This window comes from Bos mutus, chromosome 6 (assembly GCF_027580195.1).
Source record: "Bos mutus isolate GX-2022 chromosome 6, NWIPB_WYAK_1.1, whole genome shotgun sequence".
In the NCBI taxonomy this organism is placed as follows: domain Eukaryota; kingdom Metazoa; phylum Chordata; class Mammalia; order Artiodactyla; family Bovidae; genus Bos; species Bos mutus.
In genome coordinates this window covers 43,041,817-43,053,226 of record NC_091622.1, presented here as the reverse complement: position 1 = coordinate 43,053,226, position 11,410 = coordinate 43,041,817, and the positions used below count along the sequence as shown (strand labels likewise).

The 11,410-nt window shown below is 35.2% G+C and overlaps 1 long non-coding RNA gene across 6 annotated transcripts in view; it reads right to left on the bottom strand.

The window, feature by feature from the left end:
* Positions 1–1,528: 1,528 nt before the first annotated feature.
* The window catches only part of LOC138988219 (uncharacterized), a 67,060-nt gene continuing 57,178 nt past the window's right edge, over positions 1,529–11,410 (bottom strand). For 3 of the 6 annotated variants that reach the window (XR_011464485.1, XR_011464486.1, XR_011464483.1), the window contains 2 exons: positions 3,532–3,571; positions 1,529–3,045 (listed from right to left, as the gene is read on the bottom strand). This is a non-coding gene — a long non-coding RNA (uncharacterized lncRNA). Of the gene's footprint in view, positions 3,572–11,410 lie in introns of all 6 variants that reach the window. The other 3 variants (XR_011464488.1, XR_011464484.1, XR_011464487.1) reach the window with 1 other exon arrangement.

The following is an 11,410-nucleotide window of genomic DNA, read 5'->3' as shown; positions in this document are numbered from 1 at the left end:
AAATTCCAGAGGTCATGTATATCTAGGACACAGAGATTAAAGGCAAATCCTTGTTTTCTGAGGGAAACCACAAGCCAAAATCGCCTTCCCACCACTCCCCAAATAAACTGTTCTATACTAGATTCCCTAATGGTCAAAAGAAGACATGGAAATCGACTCAAAGGCAAACTGAACCTGAGCTTTGACAACAGGATTTGCAGGGAGGAAAGAGTGCCACCTACTGAATCACCACCTTTTAGATGTTTCTGTCAGCACTTTGATTTTCCTTGGAGTTCTACCAACCAGGGAGTGTGACCTTGCTTAGAAATGAAATCTGACCTCATTGCAATGCAAGCTTAGCTTTCTGCAGGCACATTACAAAATCAGCCAGAACCCCTTATCTGCAGATTTCCCCCCAAATAGTGCAGCACTAAGTGAGAGCCACAAGAAAGACAAGCAGAGAGGCTATGTAGACCCAAAGCAGCAAGAACAGCTGCAAAAGAGGATCAGGCATCTGTGTAATGATATGTTTAGTCACTAAACACAACTATTTTATCTTAAGATAGACTCAAAATCCACTACACATGTTTATGTAAAGTCTTCTTATTCTCAGTCTGAGGAAAGTGCCTGACTAAATGTTTTTGTTGCATTGAACTTAATTGTTGACATCTGGAATTGGTTAATGTTAATATTAACCAAAGCATTTGACTAAATAAAATGGTATGGGAGAAAGGTCTATTCTGAAAATGTGTTGTGTGATGTTAATATAGGTAACTATACAGTTTAATGGAAAACTTTCTAAGTATATATAAAAATAATAAATATATATAATGACTGTGGCCAATATTGATTTATTAACTTAGTTTAATATTAAATATTATATTGTATTTTATGAGTCACTAGGCAAGAGATTTTACCCATGTAAAATTTTCATATTACAAATCCATATTTGTTTTATGTATATATACACATGATATTTATACATACATATATATATATATATATATATATATATTTCCTTTCCTTGAAGGAAATGGCAACCCACTCCAGTATTCTTGCCTGGAAAATCCCATGGACCGAGGAGCCTGGTAGGCTACACTCCATGGGGTCGCAAAAGTGAGACACAACTGAGTGACTTCACTATATATATATATATATATATATATATATATATATATATATATACACATATACATACATACATACATGCATACATATTGTTTTTGTTGTTTAGCTGCTAAGTCATGTCTAACTCTTTGTGACCCCATGGACTGTAGCCCACCAAGCGCCTCTGTCCATGGGATTTTACAGGCAAGAATACTAGAATGGGCTGCCATTTCCTTCTCTGGGGGAACTTCCCAGCCCAGGGGTTGAACCAGCTTCTCCTGCATCAGAAGGCAGATTCTTTACCACTGAGCCACCAAGGAAGCTCTTTACCACTGAGCCACCATACACACACACACACACACACACATATAGTCGTGATTTGGCTCCTAATAATCTTCATATGTTATGAACCATGAAAACATTAGAAAAGATACAAATGTAAAACTATTGACCATATGTGCTTTTATTTTCTAATTCACTTTAGAGTTTCCCATCAACCATTGTAACATATAACTTATCTTTTATATGTGTCTCATTTTCTATCTATGATTGGCTAAAAGAAAATGTTTTGGAAAATTAAAGCTTCCCTGAAGAATAGTACAACTAAATATAAAAAATTACATCAAGATCAATATACACAGTAATGTAAGAAAGGGCATGTTTAGATATATTTGCTTGTGTTCTGCTGTATACCAGTGGTGTCTATAAAAGAGTAAGGAATTCAAAGAAATTATGTAGATTGGCCTTGGGAAATTCAGAAACATCAGACAGCCTTGAGCTAGACTGAAAAGAAACACTTTAACAGAGCATCTTAACCCAATTAAATAGCTATCCCCAGGCATCTTTGCTGTAGTAAGTAATTGAAACCAATGACAAATGTTCTGCTTTCATAAAGGGCATAGTGTTAGAAAAATCTAAATATTTTTCAGCTGTTATTTTTGTTTATTCTTTGAAAGTAAAATGTCTGAAATATTAGAAAAGAAGTGGCCCAAAATCAAATGAACATAGAAGGCAAGCTTAAAGAGCTCTCAATGGCCAAAGCTAGAACAATTTGAACAATAATATAATTTTGAGTTATAATCCAAAGTATAAAATAAATACAACTCTGTCCATAATGATATAAATAAATGACGAAATAAATTAATGGAGGTGAATAGACAAATTTTCCTTACAGAATGTTGATGTACTATTGAGGGTGGATTGGACTTATTGACTCACTTCCAAAGAATAGGGTATAAAAAGGAAAAAAAATAGTAATTTTGTAGTGCAGAATCCTGTAGATATATTGATTTATATTATCAATGACATCATGCGAATGTCATATACTCTCTGATGTGATATAAGAAAGGCATTACCTCTGTGGTGTTTCTTCCCAAAACTCATAACCACATTCTAATTATGAGACTATATAAGATAAGCCACACTTGAGGAATATTCTATAAAATACTTGACCAGTATAGCTCCAAACCATTAAGGTAATGAAAAACTGGGAAAGACCAAGAAAATGTCACAGAGCAGATAAAACCAGGAGACATGACAACTGAATATAGAGTTCTTATTTGGATCTTAGAACAGAAGCAAGAGGAAAAATGTAAAAATTGGCGAAATTCAGATAACAACTGGAGTATAGTTAAAGAGTAATATAGGATTGTTAGTCTAGACAAATGTAAGATGATAGTGTAAAATGATTTTGCTGCTGCTAAGTCGCTTCAGTCGTGTCCGACTCTGTGCGACCCCAGAGACGGCAGCCCACCAGGCTCCGCCATCCCTGGGATTTTCCAGGCAAGAACATTGGAGTGGGTTGCCATTTCCTTCTCCAAAGCATGAAAGTGAAAAGTGAAAGTGAAGTAGCTCAGTCGTGTCCGACTCTTCGCGACCCCATGGACTGCAGCCCACCAGGCTCCTCTGTCCATGGGATTTTCCAGGCAACAGTACTGGAGTGGGGTGCCATTGCCTTTCCTGAAAATGATATTAGGAGAAACTAAAAGTGGGTAAGTAGTGTAAATGTATAATTCAAACAATCTTTACAAATTTCTTGTAAATCTAAAATGATTTCAAAATAAAATGCTTATTCAAATTGTTTGAGGAAATAATTTGTCAAGTCTCTGAATCTTAAGATATATAGCTCTTGTGGGTGCTCTATACTTTTAAATTTATTTGTGGATTTCATTGTGATACATGCTTCCTATTAAAATTAATTCATTTGTAATATTTCTGTTTAAGGAAGTAGTCTTACATTATATACAGATAACAATGAGTCTTTAAGTAGATAATATCAAGGGTATGAGATAATATTGATTGCAAAGGAAGTGGAGAAAAATAGTTTTTGGATATAGTTTGAAAACAAAATCAGCAGATTTGTTAAAGCAGTAGAGGGTATAACAAAAACTGATTCAAGGATTTCTCCATGGTTCTGAGCATAAGAAACTGGAAGGATGGTGTTACCATTAATTGAGATGAGAAAGATTTCAAGAAGAGCAGATTTCTGAAAAGAAAAAAGAGGATCATGATTCAGATTTGAATATATTGTCTTAATTATTATGCTTAAAGTACCATTTTAAACAATATATTGAATATATCAAATATGTATTTTAGAAAAGATATACAAGTTAGAGATACAAATTTGGAAAAAAATCTGCCAGCAATGAAGAAGACTTGGGTTCATTCCCTGGGTTGGGAAGATCCCTTGGAGGAGGGCATGGCAACCCCCTCCAGTGTTCTTGCCTGGAGAATCCCCATAGACAGAGGAGCCTGTTTGAGCTACAGTCCATGGGGTTTCAAAGAATCTGACATGACTGAGTGACTAAGCACAGCACAGCATATGGATGGAAACAAATGATAACAGCATAAAGGTGAATAATACAAAAGAAGAAGATCCATGAGGTCCTCCAGTATTAAGAGAGAATCTTAAAGTGGTAAAAGAGAAGGAAAAACAAAACAAAAAACAATTCACAAAGCCCTGGGTGGAATACTCAGAAGGGTCTGTCTTAGAAGTAGGGAATAGTTCCTTATTGTTGTTGAGTCACTCAGTTGTGTCCGACTCTTTGTGACCCCATGGACTGCAGCACACCAGGTTTTCCTGTCCTTCACCAACTCCTGGAGTTTGCTCAAACTCTTGTCCATTGAGTTGCTGATTCCATCCAACCATCTCATCCTTTTTATCTCCTTCTCCTCCTGCCTTCAATCTTTCCCAGCATTAGCCTCTTTTCCAATGAGTTGGCTTTTCCCATCAGGTGGTCAAAGTATTGGAACGGTGGTCAAAGTATTGGAACTTCAGCTTCAGCATTAGTCCTTCCAATGAATATTCAGGGTTGATTTCCTTTAGGATGTACTGGTTTGATTTCCTTGCAGTCCAAAGGATTCTCAAAAGTCTCCAACACCACAGTTCAAAAGCTTCAGCTCTTTGGTGCTCAGCCTCCTTTATGGTCCAACACTCACATCCATACATGGCTGTTGGAAAAACCATAGCTTTGACTATATGTACCTTTGTTGATAAAGTAATGTCTCTGTTTTTTAACACACTGTCTAGGTTTGTCATAATTATTCCTAGATCAAATGCTGCTCTGTCCTGCCTAAAAACAAGCAAGCAAAACCCAACCAAAAAAGACCCCAAAATGAACACTTGAAGGGATTACATTGCTTCCAATGTAGAATACAAATTGTATCCTAGAACAGAGCTCAAAAATACTTATAGAAATAAACACATAAAAATCCAACACCCATTAAAATAAAATCCATAATGTGTGGCCACAATCAAAAATTAGAAGGCATGCAAAGAATCAGATAAACATGACTTGTGATAATGAGAAAATTCAATCATTTGAAACTGACACAAAAGTGACACAGATGTCAGAATTAGTAGACAAGGATAATAAAACAAGTATTATAACTGTAATGCATATGTTCATAAAGCTAAAGAATTGAACATAATATGTAGAAATACAGAATGCCTATTTTTAAAAGATCAAAATCACAATCTAGAGATGAAAGTATAAAGTGTGAGAATAAAAACACACATTATGTAATCAATGGAAAATTAAACCCTGCAAAGAAACATTAGTAGTAAACTTAAAGATATACCAGTAACAATTATTGAAAGGAATACAAAGAAAAAAAAAAACCATAAACATCAAATCAGCTGAATATGCTCGCATTTGAAAGGACTACGATTTGAGTCCCTGAAAGAGAGAGTGAGGCACAGAATCATTTGTGGTAATAATGATTTTTCAAATTTTCCAATTTAAAAATAAACATAAAGAACACTATTGAAGCTCAACAAACTCCAAGTTAGAAAATAAAATAAAAACTTAAGTAAGACAACACCAAAACAAAACATAATCAAATTTCTCAAAACCAATGGTAAAGAAAGTGGAGAAAACCACTAGACCATTCAGGTATGACCTAAATCAAATTCCTTATGATTATAGGGGAAGTGAGAAATAGATTTAAGGGACTAGATCTGATAGAGTGCCTGATAGACCATGGACGGAGGTTCATGACATTGTACAGAAGACAAGAAGCAAGACCATCCCCGAAAAAAGAAAATGCAAAAAAGCAAAACGGCTCTCTGAGGAAGCCTTACAAATAGCTGTGAAAAGAAGAGAAGTTGGAAGCAAAGGAGAAAAGGAAAGATATAAGCATCTGAATGCAGAGTTCTAAAGAATAGAAAGGAGAGATAAGAGAGCCTTGCTCAGTGATCAGTGCAAAGAAATAGAGGAAAATAAGAGAATGGGAAAGACTAGAGATCTCTTCAAGAAAATTAGAAATACCAAGGGAACGTTTCATGCAAAGCTAGGCTCATTAAAGGACAGCAATTGTATGGACCTAACAGAAGCAAAAGATATTAAGAAGAGGTGGCAAGAATACACAGAAGAACTGTACAAAAAGATCTTCACAACCCAGATAATCATGTTAGTGTGATCACTCACTCAGAGCCAGATATCCTGGAATGTGAAGTCAAGTGGGCCTTAGGAAGCATCACAACAAACAAAGCTAGTGGAAGTGATGGAATTCCAGTTGAACTATTTCAAATCCTAAAATATGATGCTGTGAAAGTGCTGCACTCAATATGCCAACAAGTTTGGAAAACTCAGCAGTGGCCACGGGACTGGAAAAGGTCAGTTTTCATTCCAATCCCAAAGAAAGGCAATACCAAAGAATGCTCAAACTACTGCACAATTGCACTCATCTCACACGTTAGCAAAGTAATGCTCAAAATTCTCCAAGCCAGTCTTCAGTAATACGTGAACCATGAACTTCCAGAAATTCAAGCTGGTTTTAGAAAAGGCAGAGGAACCAGAGATCAAATTGCCAACATCCGCTGGATCATCAAAAAAGCAAGAGAGTTCCAGAAAAACATCTATTTCTGCTTTATTGACTATGCCAAAGCCTTTGCCTGTGTGGATCACAACAAACTGGAAAATTCTGAAAGAGATGGGCATACCAGACCACCTGACTTGCCTTTTGAGAAACCTATATGCAGATCAGGAAGCAACAGTTAGAACTGGACATGGAACAACAGACTGGTTCCAAATAGGAAAAGGAATCCGTCAAGGCTGTATATTGTCACCCTGCTTATTTAACTTGTATGCAGAGTACATCATGAGAAATGTTGGGCTGGAGGAAGCACAAGCTGGAATCAAGATTGCCGGGAGAAATATCAATAACCTCAGATTTGCAGATGACACCATCCTAATGGCAGAAAGTGAAGAAATAAAGAGCCTCTTGTTGAAAGTGAAAGAGGAGAGTGAAAAAGTTGGCTTAAAGCTCAACATTCAGAAAACGAGGATCATGGCATCCAGTCCCATCACTTCATGGCAAATAGATGAGGAAACAGTGGCTGACTTTATTTTTTTTTTTTGGCTCTGTAATCACTGCAGATGGTGATTGCAGCCATGAAATTAAAAGATGATTACTCATTGCAAGGAAGGTTATGACCAACCTAGATAGCATATTAAAAAGCAGAGACATTACTTTGCCAACAAAGGTCTGTCTAAGTCAAGGTTATGGTTTTTCCAGTGGTCATGTATGGATGTGAGAGTTTGACTATGAAGCTGAACACCAAAGAATTGATGCTTTTGAACTGTGGTGTTGGAGAAGATTCTTGAGAGTCCCTTGGACTGCAAGGAGATCCAACCAGTCCATTCTGAAGGAGATCAGTCCTGAGTGTTCATTGGAAGGAATGATGTTGCAGCTGAAACTCCAATACTTTGGCCACCTGATGCAAAGAGCTGACTCATTTGAAAAAACCCTGATGCTGGGAAAGATTGTGGGCAGGTGGAGAAGGGGATGACAGAGAATGAGATGGTTGGATGGCATCACTGACTCAATGGACATGAGTTTGGGTAAACTCCTGGAGTTGGTGATGGACAGGGAGGCCTGGCATGCTGCAGTCCATGGGGTCACAAAGAATCAGACACGACTGAGTGACTAAACTGAACTGAACTGAATGGTAAAGAAAAATTTTTAAATCAACAAGAATAGGAAAAACGTATGTGAATTATCAGAACCAAGATAATCCAAAGGAAAAGCAAGAATAAATACAATATGATATCCTGGAGGGGATCCTCAAACAACAACAACAAAAAGATGTTAAGCAAAAATTAATGAATTTTAAATAAAATGTTGACTTTAATCATAATAATACATCTATCTCAGTTCAATAAATGTAATAAATGTACCATAGTAATGATAAGATATAAATTATAAAGGAAACCAGGTGCACACAGCACATGGAAACTTCTGTTCTACGTCAGCAGATTTTAGTAAATTGAAAAAAAAATTATTTTAAAAAAGTATGTACAGAAGAACACAAGTAAGGATAATGGAAGATATTTTTTCAGAAACAATACAATTTAAAATACCAATTGAAATAAAAGCTGTAAATCAAAAATTTTGTATTTTAAAATATAAGTATATAATAAAGAAATTTTCATTCATACAAAAGCTAGAATAATAGAATACCCTGATAATAAAAATGTTAAAGGAAATACTTCAAGCAGATAAAAAAGAAGACTAGATCAAAATATGGATCGACACCAGGAAATAAAGAGGACCAGAAAGAGTAGCCAATAGGGCAAAAATATAAGATACTATTCATATGGTTCACATCTTATCAAAAGTTATTAACTTCTAAGATGTAATTGGTCTGAAAAGTACAGTATATATAAAAGCAAAATCATAAAGCTAAAAGCTGGTTGTTTGAGAAGATGAATAAAATTGATAAACATCTAGACAGACTGAAAAAGAAAAGAGAGAAGACTCAAATTTATTATGTTATACATAAGAAAGATAGTACTACAGATTCAACAGATATTAAAATTATAATGAATGATTTGAATAATTTTATACCAATACATTTACTAACTTAGATAAAACAGACACATTATTTAAGAGATGAAGACTACCAATCTCAGTCAAAAAGAAATAGATAACCTGAATAGAATTATTGCTTCAGTCATGTCTGACTCTCTGGGACGCTATGCACCTTCCAGGCTCCTCCATCTATGGGATTCTCCAGGGAAGAATACTGGAGTGGGTTACCATTCCCTCCTCCAGGAAATATTCCACACCCAGGGGTTGAACCCGCAGCTCTTGTGTCTCCTGCATTGTAAGGTGGGTACTTTACCACTAGTGCCACTGGGAAACCTGAATAGAACTGTATCTACTTCAATTATAAATTTTTAGTCATAAAAAGAATTATTGACCCAGATGTCTTAATTGCTGAATTCTTCTAAGCATTAAAAAAAAACAAGGTGAGGGTAGGATGATTTGGGAGAATGGGATTGAAATATGTATAATATCATATGTGAAATGAATCGCCAGTCCAGGTTCGATGCATGATACAGGATGCTTGGGGCTGGTGCACTGGGATGACCCAGAGGGGATGGTATGGGGAGGGAGGAGGGAGGGGGTTTCAGGTTGGGGAACACGTGTACACCTGTGGTGGATTCATGTTGATGTATGGCAAAACCAATACAATATTGTAAAGTAATTAGCCTCCAATTAAAATAAATAAATCTATATTAAAAAATAAAAAATAGAAAAAACAAACACTACCCTACCCACCCCAGCAATTCTACACTGACTCTATTAAAAATTGAAGATGAGGGAACATTTCCCAACTCATTCTATGGGGCCAGTAATACTATAGTTCAAAAGCCATGCAAGAACATTATAGGAAAATAAAATTGTATACAAATATCTTCAATGAATATTAGTGCAAAAATTATTTAAAAACTTTAAGAAAATAGAACCCAGCAAAATATCAAAGGAAAATATGCAAAATGAGATTTATCTAAGAAATGGAAATATTGGTTTATCACTTGAAAATCAATCTAAATTTTAACTAAGCAAAAATGAAAATCATACAATCATCTCAACACATGAAAAAAATTATTTGACAGGTCCCAACATCCTTATTGATTTAAACAACAACAGCAAACAGCTACAAAACTCTCAGCCGTGAAGGCAACTTTCAAATCTGAGTAATGGGTATCTAAGAAAAATCTCTAGTTAACATCACAACCAACATTGAAAAAGTAGAGGTTTAACCACTAAGATGAGAATAATGGAAGGTATATTTTCTACTCAATATTGATGTGTGTCTGAATAAGTATAATAAGGCAAAATGAAAACAAACAAATAGAAACATTTAGATTGGAAAGGAAGCTTTACTCTTAGTGGACATGATGATCTGTGTAGAAAATATTAAATCTACAAAAAGGTTATTAGAACAAATAAGTGAGTTTAACATGGTACAGTATACATAATCAAAAACCACATTCAATTGTATTTGTATTTTTATGAAAATTATAAAATAATTTTAATTATAAAATAAAATTATAAAAATATATATTTAGAATAGTATGAAGACACATTAAACAGGGAAAAAATCTGCAAAATTATGTGTAATAACTGTACATGGGAGTTATACAACACTGCTGAGATAAAGTTGTCCTAATTAGAAGGAGACAAGCTATGTTCATAGTTCTAAAGACTCAATATTGTCAAAATACAAATTTTCTCTAAATTGAACAATAGATTTAATATAGTTTTAATCAAAATCCCAACATTCTATCTTGTAGAAATTGAGACATTAATTCTAAAGTTCTGACGTTGCGTGGACTCAAAATAGTCAAAACACCTTTGAAAGGAAAGGCGCCAAGACTTATTATGAACTTATAGTAATTGAGGCAGTTTAGTATTTATATAAAGATAAATAAATCAGTGGGACAAAATAGATCAGAAATAGGTCTGCATTATATGGACAACTTATTTTTTTTTTAAAAGATACAAAGGCACTTTAGGGGAAAACATAGTTTTTTCAACAAGTTATTCTGGACTACGGATATTTATGTGCCTCCAATGAGAAAACTTTGGTCCATACATTGTACCACGTACAGAAGATAAAAATGGGTCATGGACCTAAATAGAAAACCTAAAACTTTAAAACTTCTAAGAAAAAAACTGAGGAAATATTTGTGATTTATGCACAGAGAGACTTCTCTGTGCATAAATTGTATTGTATATAAGAAGCAGAGACTTCTTATATACAATAGCAACAACAGGAAAAATTGCTAAAACTCCTAGAGGAGAACATAGGCAAAACACTCTCCGACATACATCACAGCAGGATTCTCTATGACCCACCTCCCAGAATATTGGAAATAAAAGCAAAAATAAACAAATGGGACCTAATTAAACTTAAAAGCTTCTGCACAACAAAGGAAACTATTAGCAAGGTGAAAAGGCAGCCTTCAGAATGGGAGAAATTAATAGCAAATGAAGCAACTGACAAACAACTAATCTCAAAAATATACAAGCAACTCCTACAGCTCAACTCCAGAAAAATAAATGACCCAATCAAAAAATGGGCCAAAGAACTAAATAGACATTTCTCCAAAGACATACAGATGGCTAACAAAGACATGAAAAGATGCTCAACATCACTCATTATCAGAGAAATGCAAATCAAAACCACTATGAGGTACCATTTCACACGAGTCAGAATGGCTGCGATCCAAAAGTCTACAAGCAATAAATGCTGGAGAGGGTGTGGAGAAAAGGGAACCCTCTTACACTGTTGGTGGGAGTGCAAACTAGTACAGCCATTATGGAGAACAGTGTGGAGATTCCTTAAAAAACTGGAAATAGAACTGCCTTATGGTCCAGCAATCCCACTGCTGGGCATACACACTGAGGAAACAAGAAGGGAAAGAGACACATGTACCCCAATGTTCATCACAGCACTGTTTATAATAGCCAGGACATGGAAGCAACCTAGATGCCCATCAGCAGATGAATGGATAAGAAAGCAGTGGTA